The following is a 15,507-nucleotide window of genomic DNA, read 5'->3' as shown; positions in this document are numbered from 1 at the left end:
CCCAGGTGAATATGATTTTTATCGTTATTGGTCAATATTTTTATTGATCTTAATTAAATTAAATGAATTTTTACCAACTCATGATGAAAATATTTCAAGTTTTCTTTTTTATTTATCTAAATTTAAAAAATATTCTTTTACCAATCTATGATGAAAATATTTTGTTTTGTTATAGTCAAAATGGGCACACCTTCAATGAACCCGTGTCAATCATATCAAGGTTTTAAAAGAACCGTCAGGAGATCGGCTGCGTCGACGCCAGTCCCCGGAGGTGAATATGATTTTGATCGTTATTAATCAATTTTTTTATTTATCTAAATTTAAAAAATATTCTTTTACCAATCTATGATGAAAATATTTTGTTTTGTTCTAGTTAAAATGGGCACCATAAGCCCAGCGGAGATTACCATCATGGAAATAAATGAAATACAACCATCGATGAGCTCACGTTGGACGTACTATGGTTTTAAGAGGACCATCAGAAGATCGGCTGCGTCGACGCCAGTCCCCGGAGGTGAATATGATTTTGATCGTTATTAATCAATTTTTTTATTTATCTAAATTTAAAAAATATTCTTTTACCAATCTATGATGAAAATATTTTGTTTTGTTCTAGTCAAAATGGGCACACCTTCAATGAACCCGTGTCAATCATATCAAGGTTTTAAAAGAACCGTCAGGAGATCGGCTGCGTCGACGCCAGTCCCCGGAGGTGAATGTGATTTTGATCGTTATTAATCAATTTTTTTATTTATCTAAATTTAAAAAATATTTTTTTACCAATCTATGATGAAAATATTTTGTTTTGTTCTAGTTAAAATGGGCACACCTTCAATGAACCCGTGTCAATCATATCAAGGTTTTAAAAGAACCGTCAGGAGATCGGCTGCGTCGACGCCAGTCCCCGGAGGTGAATATGATTTTGATCGTTATTAATCAATTTTTTTATTTATCTAAATTTAAAAAATATTCTTTTACCAATCTATGATGAAAATATTTTGTTTTGTTCTAGTTAAAATGGGCACACCATCGATGAACTCGCCTGGGGCACATTATGGTGTCCAAAGGACCATAAGGAGATCGGGTGCGTCGACGCCTGTCCGCGGAGGTGAATATGATTTTAATCGTTATTAATCAATTTTTTTATTTATCTAAATTTTAAAAATATTCTTTTACCAATCTATGATGAAAATATTTTGTTTTGTTCTAGTCAAAATGGGCACACCTTCAATGAACCCGTGTCAATCATATCAAGGTTTCAAAAGAACCGTCAGGAGATCGGCTGCGTCGACGCCAGTCCCCGGAGGTGAATATGATTTTGATCGTTATTAATCAATTTTTTTATTTATCTAAATTTAAAAAATATTCTTTTACCAATCTATGATGAAAATATTTTGTTTTGTTCTAGTCAAAATGGGCACACCTTCAATGAACCCGTGTCAATCATATCAAGGTTTTAAAAGAACCGTCAGGAGATCGGCTGCGTCGACGCCAGTCCCCGGAGGTGAATATGATTTTGATAGTTATTAATCAATTTTTTTATTTATCTAAATTTAAAAAATATTCTTTTACCAATCTATGATGAAAATATTTTGTTTTGTTCTAGTTAAAATGGGCACCATAAGCGAAGCGGAGATTACCATCATGGAAATAAATGAAATAAAACCATCGATGAGCTCACGTTGGACGTACGATGGTTTTAAGAGGACCATCAGAAGATCGGCTGCGTCGACGCCAGTCCCCGGAGGTGAATATGATTTTGATCGTTATTAATCAATTTTTTTATTTATCTAAATTTAAAAAATATTCTTTTACCAATCTATGATGAAAATATTTTGTTTTGTTCTAGTCAAAATGGGCACACCTTCAATGAACCCGTGTCAATCATATCAAGGTTTTAAAAGAACCGTCAGGAGATCGGCTGCGTCGACGCCAGTCCCCGGAGGTGAATATGATTTTGATCGTTATTAATCAATTTTTTTATTTATCTAAATTTAAAAATATTCTTTTACCAATCTATGATGAAAATATTTTGTTTTGTTCTAGTTAAAATGGGCACCAAAACCCTAGCGGAAGTCATGAAAGCGTCATGAAATAAAAATGTCCGGATGTAATGAATAATTATTAAAATAAACATTAATATAACATAAACGTGTTAAATTTAACAATATAATTCGTATAATGCGTCTCCCACCAGTCTGACGATGTCGGTCACGATGAAACCCGGTCACTGGTCAAAATTTATAAATAAAGGTGGAATGAAACTATATACATATTTTTATAATTATAATAATTTCAATAGTTTTTATTTGAAAACGAACTTAAAGATGCAGAGGTAAATTCTAAAAAAATGTGAGAAATAATTAATGGAATAAAAGAGAAATCTTAATCTAACAATGGTAATCAAATAATAAAATGTCTTGGAAAAGACCAATCTAATGAAGAGGTTGCAAATGAGTTTGGTAAGAGGTTTACTGATGTTATGAAAAATCTTATACGTGAATGCCAATCACTTTTTTTTTTTAAACGCAGCAAATTCTTCTTTAGTGTCACTGTATATACCTAAATGTAAACTACGTGACAATGAAAATATTACTGGTTCTTTAAGAAACAATAAGGCTCCAAGGTATGATGTAATTTTTAATTCTGTAATGTCCTGCCAGTAACACAACTTTGCAACAACAAATTAATTATAGATCACTTTGTTGATCTGGAATATAAAAAAAGAGTTTTCCATAATATCAACACTATATTAACAATTAAAGGTTCCCTGGCTGTTCCCCAGCTTACAAATTACTTCGAAGATTGAACATTAAATTGCGTTATTTCAAGGTTGTTCAATGATCTCCCACGAACCATCATTAACACGGATGATCTACAATTGAAAAAAAAAAAACTTAAATATCTGCTTAATACTTAATAGTGACTGTTAAAAGGTTATAAATAAATATATATGTAATATGAAAGTGGTGAAATAAACCTGTCCTTAAAAATTGTGTGTCCCCGAAAAGTCTTTAGACTAACTTAGTGGGTAACTCATTAGCAATCTCGGATCGGAGAAGGAGCTTGAAAACACGATAAATGAAATCAATACAGCATACCTAAAAATAGGCTTGAAAATTAATCTTTCAAAAACTAAAGTAACGAGTGATTCAAATCAATCATGTAACATCTTGGTAAATGGACAAATCATAGAAAAAGTTAAAAGATATATATATATATACCTAAGCCATGATACAAAGCTCGGGAAAGATAATCAAGAGGTAGAAATAGAAAGAAGACGAGATCTAGCATGGGCGGCCTTTGGTAAGCACTCGTATATCCTGAAGTCTCCGAAGTATTCACATTACTTAAAGAAGAAACCTTTTCATGCTTGTGTTCTCCCTTTACCGACATATTGCTGGGAAACTTATATGTTCGGGAAAAAAAAAACACAAATTATCAGTGACACGCGGAGCAATGAAAAGGAGAATGCTGGGTGTTTTGTTGAGAGACAGAAGAACCAATACATGGATAAGAGCGAGATCAAAGTTCACCGATGTGGTCCACAGTTATATAAAATTTACATTTTCATTGGTAAGTCGTAACATAAGGAGCTGTATACCCATATGCAGAGACAAAACTTAAGGTGAGGAAAGTACATAAGTAAGTGGTAACATAAGGAACTTTAGAATCATCATTTAAAATACCTTTGCTAAGTCAACCATGCTGTTTTTATTGCAAGCCATTGAGGGGTCATTAAGGGGTCATCAACCAGTCTATTTTTAAGCCATCATTTTTCTCGAACTTCTTCTGTATATAACTGAACTTTTCAACGGTAAGTCGTAGTGACGGGAAATTTAAAATCAACAAGTAAATTGCGATTTTAAGAAACCATGCTGTTTATAAGCAGAAATTTTAACAGGCTTCTTCGGTTTAAAATATACATTTTCGACCGTAAGTCGTAGTAAAGTGAAATTTAGAATCAACATTTGAAATTACAATGCTATATCAGCCAGTGCTGTATTCGGGTTAGCTATGAAAAAAAACATTTCAACTACTTTTTCATGGCCTTCTTCGGTATTAAGCGCAGGTAAATTGTAGCGACTTTAGATTTCAAAATAGACCACTATTTTAAGATGAAATTATATTTAAAACGAAATTAAAACTACATGAAAATATTTTTTTTGAACCAATGAAAACTGATTTAACTCAATCCCGAGCAAGGCCGGGTTTAAATTCTAGTATGGTATAACATAATATTGTGAACAAAATGAATTTATGTTCCTTCTTTTAAGAATATAATATGTACGATCTGTACTTGTTTTGCTTTGTCAAATAAATTATTTCAAAAGCATAATTAAGTTTTCTTTATTCGTTCCTCGCATCAATTCTTAAAAAGAATACAGTTCCGAGTGTGATACAGAACTAGAATCCCGGAAGAGTTTATTAACTCGATGGTTAATCTCGGGTAAAAATCCTGAAAAAGGAAATCGAATGAGGATAAGTCCGCCTCCGGTAGTAGTGGTTAGCGCATTTGCATACCGTACTTGAGGTCCCGGGTTCGATCCCTGGGAACGTCGACATGAAATATTGATTTAAAAGGGGGTTTTACACTGCAATATTTCATCGTTCCAATTCTGATCGCCTTACCACCATATGAAGATTATCAATATACGCCCGCGTTTGGTGTACGAAATTAGTGCCCATGCATTATGGGTGCGTATAGGAAGTGATGATGTACAAAAATAGACATGACGCTTTCCAAAAATTTATATGGAAAACACCACACAAAAGTTATATTTTAACAGCAGACCCAAGCCATGCAATGAGCAGGTTAAAAGTTTGAACCCGTTTTCTTATACAATATTTACTTTTACAACAAGTTTCATATTTTATTTCCATATGCCTTTTTTCTTTTCGATTCTGTGGTACTGAACTGACATAGGCCTTCTTGCCCTTTTCTAAAGACGGAACAATTAGCATTAATACTGTGAATTGATATTTGAATTCACAAAATTTTAGTGAGCTAGAATGAAGCTAGGTTATTATTTATATTCATATTTTGACGTCTGTCAGAAGACATCAGATTGTATTTCTGGTTAAGATCAGTGTTGCCACAGACACAGGTTGCCATTGCCAACTTTCGACAACTGCGTCGCTACTTTTGCACAAAAAACCATCTTTCATTCGAAAATTCAAGGACTTCATGATCCGCATTCGTATAAAATATTTTTTTCCTAGAGAGTTATGGTGCCTTGTGGGTTTTTTCTGACGTGTGAAATGAGTTTTTGTAAGTAGGTACTACACTTTTTTTTTCTAGCCAACTTTCTTCACCCATATGGTAACACACTCCCAAAGTTCATTAGCGGCTCGTAAACGTACACGTAAAAATCTCTGAACTATTCATTTGTACTATTTAGAACATAAAATCTCTCGCACGATAATTTACATACTGCGGGGACAATTGTAGTGCTCAAATTATTAATGTGAGTAAAACACAATTAAGTCATTTACTTTGAGTATTTTTTTTATTGGCCAGTGAAATATCCATACTAACATCAATAGTTTTCTGCTGAATTTAAGTCTGTATATGTATTTTTTAATGAAAATTAATAATACCTAATACCTGCTTGCATAAATATGTATGTTTTTAAGTTTTTTATATGCTTTCTACCCTTCAAATCGAAGTTTCATATTTTACTTCAGGAAAATTACGCAATATAGTGCAATAATAAATAATCAATGATTAGGTACCGACAATCAACGACAGTACACAGCAGACATAAAATAGACTCTGACTCCGCTTTACTCTTGGCATAAGTATATTGCAACAGAGAGGGAGAACATTTTTGAGACGAAAATATGGAAGTCTAGAAATTCAAAGGCTTATGACCTGTCTTTGGCTAGTTTAAGTGATCACTATATGTTTGAAAATCCATATTCGCTCAACTCTTCCGTTCTTCTTCTTAGTCGTTTGTTCTTGGCAGAGCAGTCGTGGTCGCGTTGGCAGCTGCCCAACATAATTTGTTATCAATCAATATTTTTATTGATGACGGTTTTTGAGAGGGAAGAAAATAAAACTAAATGTGAGATCAGTGCGAACGGAGATATTCTGAATCAGGTAGAAGAATTTGTGTACCTGGGAAGTATGTTTACTAGTGACGGAAAGATATTGAAAGGAGGGTGAGTGCCGGGAACAGGGTGAACAGTGCACTGAAATCTACTTTGGCAAACAAATGTTTATCGCAGGAGGCTAAACTAGCAGCTCACAATGGAGTTCTAGTGCCAACTCTAATGTATGGGCGCGAAGTATTGAATTGGAAAAATGATGATGAAAGTAGGTTGAATGCTGTCGAAATGCGATCCCTCAGGCGAATGTGTGGTGAAACGATGTATGATAGGTGCACAAATGTCGAGATCCGTGAAGTGTGTAAGGCTGAGTCATGCATTATCGACAGAATCAAGAAAGAGGTGCTGCGTTGGTTTGGACATGTAGAGCGAATGGACAGCGAAAGAACGGCTAAAAGGATCTACGATGCAAATGTTGATGGATACAGAAAACGAGGATGTTGAAGACCGAGAAAGACGTGGCACGATCAAGTCCATCAAATGCTTGAAGATGGACATGTCAAAAGTAGGAATAATCGGCGTGCGTGCATGAGAAGATGTATGAATGTAGAGGAAGCGAGGTCTGTATGCCAAGATAGAGTGTTATTGCGTTCTATTCTCTCTGCCTACCCCTACGGGGAAACGGCGCGATGGTTTGTTGGTTTGTGTAAATTAAACTAAATAAGGGAGTCATTTAGATCTAAATGTGTTGCAACAGAGAGGGAAAACATTTTTGAGAAGGAAATATGTAAGTCGAAGCATTTACAGAAATAATGACCTGCCATTGACTGGTTTAAGTGGCCACCTTACACACTGTGCAACATTCATCATTCTGCCTAAGTTCAAACATCCATATTTCCTCAACTCTTCCATCTGTTGACTTTTGTTGATTCCCTTCTGAAAAATGTTTTCCTTCTCTGTTGCAACAATTTTAAATCTAAATAACTCCCTAGGGAAGAAATCCTGCCTACCTACAAACATTTGGATGTACCCAAAACATTGTTGATTAAACTGACTGATATAAGAAGCATAAAAATTGAACAATTGTTTTCAGGCGTTGCCTAGTAGGTTGAAATGGTTCAGTCGGATGAATCCCACCCACATGATAAAGGTTTCAGGTTTTTACTTCACAAAAGTCATCAGATGGAAAGGTTGAGGAAATGTGGATGTTTAAATAGAGGCAGAATGGTGAATGTTACACAATGTGTAAGGTGGCCACTTAAACCGGCCAACGACAGGTCATATTCCCTGTCTGTCTGTCTGTAAATGCCTAGACTTCCAAATTCCTTCTCGAAAATATTTTATCTCTCTGTTGCGACAAATTAAAATCTAAATAAAAAAAAAATTACCTACCTATGGTAAAAAAAAATTGATTCGTTCTAGTCAAAATGGGTACAAAAAAACCCATGGGTTTCACAGTGGGGAAGGTAACATGCCTGGATGTACCATTGTTTGATAGATTCCAAAGCTCTGTGAGGAATTCGGAGACTTTTACGCCAGTCTGCCCAGGTGAATATGATTTTTATCGTTATTGGTCAATATTTTTATTGATCTTAATTAAATTAAATGAATTTTTACCAACTCATGATGAAAATATTTCAAGTTTTCTTTTTTATTTATCTAAATTTAAAAAATATTCTTTTACCAATCTATGATGAAAATATTTTGTTTTGTTATAGTCAAAATGGGCACACCTTCAATGAACCCGTGTCAATCATATCAAGGTTTTAAAAGAACCGTCAGGAGATCGGCTGCGTCGACGCCAGTCCCCGGAGGTGAATATGATTTTGATCGTTATTAATCAATTTTTTTATTTATCTAAATTTAAAAAATATTCTTTTACCAATCTATGATGAAAATATTTTGTTTTGTTCTAGTTAAAATGGGCACCATAAGCCCAGCGGAGATTACCATCATGGAAATAAATGAAATACAACCATCGATGAGCTCACGTTGGACGTACTATGGTTTTAAGAGGACCATCAGAAGATCGGCTGCGTCGACGCCAGTCCCCGGAGGTGAATATGATTTTGATCGTTATTAATCAATTTTTTTATTTATCTAAATTTAAAAAATATTCTTTTACCAATCTATGATGAAAATATTTTGTTTTGTTCTAGTCAAAATGGGCACACCTTCAATGAACCCGTGTCAATCATATCAAGGTTTTAAAAGAACCGTCAGGAGATCGGCTGCGTCGACGCCAGTCCCCGGAGGTGAATGTGATTTTGATCGTTATTAATCAATTTTTTTATTTATCTAAATTTAAAAAATATTTTTTTACCAATCTATGATGAAAATATTTTGTTTTGTTCTAGTTAAAATGGGCACACCTTCAATGAACCCGTGTCAATCATATCAAGGTTTTAAAAGAACCGTCAGGAGATCGGCTGCGTCGACGCCAGTCCCCGGAGGTGAATATGATTTTGATCGTTATTAATCAATTTTTTTATTTATCTAAATTTAAAAAATATTCTTTTACCAATCTATGATGAAAATATTTTGTTTTGTTCTAGTTAAAATGGGCACACCATCGATGAACTCGCCTGGGGCACATTATGGTGTCCAAAGGACCATAAGGAGATCGGGTGCGTCGACGCCTGTCCGCGGAGGTGAATATGATTTTAATCGTTATTAATCAATTTTTTTATTTATCTAAATTTTAAAAATATTCTTTTACCAATCTATGATGAAAATATTTTGTTTTGTTCTAGTCAAAATGGGCACACCTTCAATGAACCCGTGTCAATCATATCAAGGTTTCAAAAGAACCGTCAGGAGATCGGCTGCGTCGACGCCAGTCCCCGGAGGTGAATATGATTTTGATCGTTATTAATCAATTTTTTTATTTATCTAAATTTAAAAAATATTCTTTTACCAATCTATGATGAAAATATTTTGTTTTGTTCTAGTCAAAATGGGCACACCTTCAATGAACCCGTGTCAATCATATCAAGGTTTTAAAAGAACCGTCAGGAGATCGGCTGCGTCGACGCCAGTCCCCGGAGGTGAATATGATTTTGATAGTTATTAATCAATTTTTTTATTTATCTAAATTTAAAAAATATTCTTTTACCAATCTATGATGAAAATATTTTGTTTTGTTCTAGTTAAAATGGGCACCATAAGCGAAGCGGAGATTACCATCATGGAAATAAATGAAATAAAACCATCGATGAGCTCACGTTGGACGTACGATGGTTTTAAGAGGACCATCAGAAGATCGGCTGCGTCGACGCCAGTCCCCGGAGGTGAATATGATTTTGATCGTTATTAATCAATTTTTTTATTTATCTAAATTTAAAAAATATTCTTTTACCAATCTATGATGAAAATATTTTGTTTTGTTCTAGTCAAAATGGGCACACCTTCAATGAACCCGTGTCAATCATATCAAGGTTTTAAAAGAACCGTCAGGAGATCGGCTGCGTCGACGCCAGTCCCCGGAGGTGAATATGATTTTGATCGTTATTAATCAATTTTTTTATTTATCTAAATTTAAAAATATTCTTTTACCAATCTATGATGAAAATATTTTGTTTTGTTCTAGTTAAAATGGGCACCAAAACCCTAGCGGAAGTCATGAAAGCGTCATGAAATAAAAATGTCCGGATGTAATGAATAATTATTAAAATAAACATTAATATAACATAAACGTGTTAAATTTAACAATATAATTCGTATAATGCGTCTCCCACCAGTCTGACGATGTCGGTCACGATGAAACCCGGTCACTGGTCAAAATTTATAAATAAAGGTGGAATGAAACTATATACATATTTTTATAATTATAATAATTTCAATAGTTTTTATTTGAAAACGAACTTAAAGATGCAGAGGTAAATTCTAAAAAAATGTGAGAAATAATTAATGGAATAAAAGAGAAATCTTAATCTAACAATGGTAATCAAATAATAAAATGTCTTGGAAAAGACCAATCTAATGAAGAGGTTGCAAATGAGTTTGGTAAGAGGTTTACTGATGTTATGAAAAATCTTATACGTGAATGCCAATCACTTTTTTTTTTTAAACGCAGCAAATTCTTCTTTAGTGTCACTGTATATACCTAAATGTAAACTACGTGACAATGAAAATATTACTGGTTCTTTAAGAAACAATAAGGCTCCAAGGTATGATGTAATTTTTAATTCTGTAATGTCCTGCCAGTAACACAACTTTGCAACAACAAATTAATTATAGATCACTTTGTTGATCTGGAATATAAAAAAAGAGTTTTCCATAATATCAACACTATATTAACAATTAAAGGTTCCCTGGCTGTTCCCCAGCTTACAAATTACTTCGAAGATTGAACATTAAATTGCGTTATTTCAAGGTTGTTCAATGATCTCCCACGAACCATCATTAACACGGATGATCTACAATTGAAAAAAAAAAAACTTAAATATCTGCTTAATACTTAATAGTGACTGTTAAAAGGTTATAAATAAATATATATGTAATATGAAAGTGGTGAAATAAACCTGTCCTTAAAAATTGTGTGTCCCCGAAAAGTCTTTAGACTAACTTAGTGGGTAACTCATTAGCAATCTCGGATCGGAGAAGGAGCTTGAAAACACGATAAATGAAATCAATACAGCATACCTAAAAATAGGCTTGAAAATTAATCTTTCAAAAACTAAAGTAACGAGTGATTCAAATCAATCATGTAACATCTTGGTAAATGGACAAATCATAGAAAAAGTTAAAAGATATATATATATATACCTAAGCCATGATACAAAGCTCGGGAAAGATAATCAAGAGGTAGAAATAGAAAGAAGACGAGATCTAGCATGGGCGGCCTTTGGTAAGCACTCGTATATCCTGAAGTCTCCGAAGTATTCACATTACTTAAAGAAGAAACCTTTTCATGCTTGTGTTCTCCCTTTACCGACATATTGCTGGGAAACTTATATGTTCGGGAAAAAAAAAACACAAATTATCAGTGACACGCGGAGCAATGAAAAGGAGAATGCTGGGTGTTTTGTTGAGAGACAGAAGAACCAATACATGGATAAGAGCGAGATCAAAGTTCACCGATGTGGTCCACAGTTATATAAAATTTACATTTTCATTGGTAAGTCGTAACATAAGGAGCTGTATACCCATATGCAGAGACAAAACTTAAGGTGAGGAAAGTACATAAGTAAGTGGTAACATAAGGAACTTTAGAATCATCATTTAAAATACCTTTGCTAAGTCAACCATGCTGTTTTTATTGCAAGCCATTGAGGGGTCATTAAGGGGTCATCAACCAGTCTATTTTTAAGCCATCATTTTTCTCGAACTTCTTCTGTATATAACTGAACTTTTCAACGGTAAGTCGTAGTGACGGGAAATTTAAAATCAACAATTAAATTGCGATTTTAAGAAACCATGCTGTTTATAAGCAGAAATTTTAACAGGCTTCTTCGGTTTAAAATATACATTTTCGACCGTAAGTCGTAGTAAAGTGAAATTTAGAATCAACATTTGAAATTACAATGCTATATCAGCCAGTGCTGTATTCGGGTTAGCTATGAAAAAAAACATTTCAACTACTTTTTCATGGCCTTCTTCGGTATTAAGCGCAGGTAAATTGTAGCGACTTTAGATTTCAAAATAGACCACTATTTTAAGATGAAATTATATTTAAAACGAAATTAAAACTACATGAAAATATTTTTTTTGAACCAATGAAAACTGATTTAACTCAATCCCGAGCAAGGCCGGGTTTAAATTCTAGTATGGTATAACATAATATTGTGAACAAAATGAATTTATGTTCCTTCTTTTAAGAATATAATATGTACGATCTGTACTTGTTTTGCTTTGTCAAATAAATTATTTCAAAAGCATAATTAAGTTTTCTTTATTCGTTCCTCGCATCAATTCTTAAAAAGAATACAGTTCCGAGTGTGATACAGAACTAGAATCCCGGAAGAGTTTATTAACTCGATGGTTAATCTCGGGTAAAAATCCTGAAAAAGGAAATCGAATGAGGATAAGTCCGCCTCCGGTAGTAGTGGTTAGCGCATTTGCATACCGTACTTGAGGTCCCGGGTTCGATCCCTGGGAACGTCGACATGAAATATTGATTTAAAAGGGGGTTTTACACTGCAATATTTCATCGTTCCAATTCTGATCGCCTTACCACCATATGAAGATTATCAATATACGCCCGCGTTTGGTGTACGAAATTAGTGCCCATGCATTATGGGTGCGTATAGGAAGTGATGATGTACAAAAATAGACATGACGCTTTCCAAAAATTTATATGGAAAACACCACACAAAAGTTATATTTTAACAGCAGACCCAAGCCATGCAATGAGCAGGTTAAAAGTTTGAACCCGTTTTCTTATACAATATTTACTTTTACAACAAGTTTCATATTTTATTTCCATATGCCTTTTTTCTTTTCGATTCTGTGGTACTGAACTGACATAGGCCTTCTTGCCCTTTTCTAAAGACGGAACAATTAGCATTAATACTGTGAATTGATATTTGAATTCACAAAATTTTAGTGAGCTAGAATGAAGCTAGGTTATTATCACAGATTACAGATATCTTTAGATAGGAAACTATGGTACTATATCTAAGCACTTTGGGCGTCGATCGCAGCGCTGTTTAGTGTGGCATACAAGAAGCTTTGACGATGGCGCGAAAATTCAAATCACTGCGTTGCATCGTATATTGATATTTATTGTACAATATCAATACAAAATTGCTTAATTAAATACAAGTATTAGCACGCAATTTAATTTTTCTGTCCTGTATTTAAAAAAACAATTTTATATTGATATTGCACATTAAATTTATTATGGAATAGGAATACATAAATAAAAATAAAAAAAAACATTTTTAATAGTTTTATTTTACTGTTAAAATAAATCCCTCGATTCTATTAGATGCGTCAGAAAGAATCGAGAAAGAAAACTGACACTCGTAAAATAATATTATATACATGTGTGGTTAGTATATTGGATTATCAAAAATAACAAAATTGTGCAGCATTGTGATCAGCATTGGATCCCTGCTATTCCTGGATGAAAAATATTTTCTTCGTGAAGATTAAGAGACATGGCATCAACAATCACCATTCTGAAACAAAAGAATATTATTAATGGTGGATAATTTATTTTATTTCACATTGACATTTCTAGGCTGCTGCTTAGGAATAAAACAGGAAGGAAGCATTTATAAGGTTACTAAAGAATAAAATGAAGTGCTAATATGCTAATATTGGATTATCAAAAATAACAATTGAGTATTATTTAAAAATTGTGCAGCATTGTGATCAGTATTGGATCCCTTCTATTCCTGGATGAAAAATATTTTCTTCCTGCACATTAAGATCCATGGCATCAACAATCACCATTCTGAAACAAAAGAACATTATTAATGGTGGATAATTTATTTTATTTCACATTGACATTTCTAGGCTGCTGCTTAGGAATAAAGCAGGAAGGAAGCACTTATAAGCTTATTAAGTAATGAAATGAAGTGCTAATATGGTAGGTAAGAAGAAAAGGGTATGCATGTATCTACTCTATTGTCTGCGCTTCTTATTCTTAAGTCTTTTATTATAACACTTTCTAGCTTGTAATTTGAGAGGATCAACAATGCAAGACTCTAATTTTTTTCGCCCAGTTAATAGAAAGTTAATTTGTTTACACCAAGAAAAAATATATAATTGCAATACTAAGTTAACAATAAAATCAAAAAGGTGGCCTCTATGTGCTGGACAAGATAAACATGCTGAATTTAATTTAGATAGTACTATTTCCTTCAAACTCGACATAACATGAAACTTATGGCAAATAGTCGGTAAATTATTTTTGCAGTGATTGACAATGGTATTAAAAACTTTATAGATTTTGATTGTTGGGTGGATTAAAGTATTTGGACCACATGCCCTAGAAGTTATTAAACTATGCCCCGGTAACTGTGTTTCAGATTTAAGATCCAGTCTACATTCACAACAAGATCCAAATTTAGATAAAGCCCGTTTTGCCACATAACCAGCTATATATTTACAAACCGCAACATATTGACTACTTTTCTGTCTTGAAGAACTTGTTGGTAAGGAGTGATCATCAACATGAAATTGTTCCTGTACTTCGATGTCCGATGTTAAAAAAAGTTTTAATGAATCTAAAATTTCACCGTCATCATTTTCACAATTTGCTCCAATGGAGTGAGTATGAGATAAGTTTGATATGAGAAGCGACTTAAAAGCATCTATAAAATTTGAACTAGAGGGGTTTATGTTACGTGCACCCTGACTTCTTACCATGCCAAAAAAGTTTTCAATGGGGTCTTGGTTAAGGTTACGTGGAAGCACAAAAGTAAATTTATAACATGTAAGTAATTTATTACTCAAATATGATATTGCTTCCAAAGTTGTAATCCAGTTACGCACTGTAGGTGGTACTGATATTTTTTGGTTTTTGGAATCTACAAATTTTACTGATTTTAAGATGGAAATAGCTTCCTGCCAAAATTTCCAGTGGGGAGATGTTAATCTGACTCCACAACGGTATTTACAAATAATACTATTAGCATTGAGAGAACTGCCATTTAAACTGTCGAAAAGTTTATTTATAAATAAGATAAGATCAGCAGTCTGTGATGCCCCATTGTCAATATCATCCACAGTATCTGCCAAAGATTTCATGGTAGTTCCTACTGTCCTGCTGAATACCTGAGCAGCAACCTTGACCTTCATTTTTCTTAGTTTGTCGGGGAAAATATGACTATCGGTTAATTTGTGCATTTGGAAAAAGTCTTCCCCTCTTGCTTGATCGTATGTGTATGATTGTACAATATGGGACCACTTTGCTATTTTTGATACAGAATTTTGAACAAAATGTACATCTTTTACTAGCATATTATTTCTAAATCCCTTCAAAAGATGTGGCACATCAAACATTTGTACAATTTCATGGCCTTCAATTTCAAACCCGTGAACTCTACATTCAGTACCACCCCGAAGGTACAATTCACGGGTTTCCTGTTTCAGGATATTTATTGCACCAACATTTCAGCTACCTTGGTCACAAATTATTGAAACTAATTCCAAATTGCTACGAAAGATATTTGAGATTATTGATTTTAAGATAACAACCAAATCTGAAGATTTAATGGGTCCTCCTGTAAAAACAAATGCTAATGGTTGTTTCCATTTATTATATAAACCCTGTAGCATAAAAACACAAACGTGATCAGCAAAAGCTGGAGTACGTTTTCCTTCACCCAAGTCTTGGAATCCCTCAATAAAATCTTTATGTTTTTTGTACATTAAATTCTGACTAATTGACATCTCGTCAAACATCAAAGAGCATATTCGAGCTTTAGCAGAAAGATTTAGGGCGACCTCTTCCAAATGTTTAAATATATGCAAATTGGTACCAGGATTAAATGGGATTTTATT

At 33.6% G+C, this 15,507-nt stretch overlaps 1 long non-coding RNA gene across 1 annotated transcript; it reads right to left on the bottom strand.

The window, feature by feature from the left end:
• Nucleotides 1–2,729: 2,729 nt before the first annotated feature.
• Nucleotides 2,730–5,039, bottom strand: LOC148270664 (uncharacterized). The gene is made up of 2 exons (XR_015825318.1): nt 3,690–5,039; nt 2,730–2,875 (listed from the first exon to the last, which is right to left on the bottom strand). It is a non-coding gene; the product is annotated as an uncharacterized LOC148270664 (long non-coding RNA).
• Between the last annotated feature and the right edge of the window lie 10,468 nt (nt 5,040–15,507).

Source organism: Micrasema longulum, unplaced genomic scaffold (assembly GCF_059751315.1).
Source record: "Micrasema longulum isolate JH-2025_06_02 unplaced genomic scaffold, ASM5975131v1 h1tg003614l, whole genome shotgun sequence".
Lineage (NCBI taxonomy): Eukaryota > Metazoa > Arthropoda > Insecta > Trichoptera > Brachycentridae > Micrasema > Micrasema longulum.
Note: the sequence above shows the minus strand (reverse complement) of the source record. Positions and strands in the feature narration are given on the sequence as shown.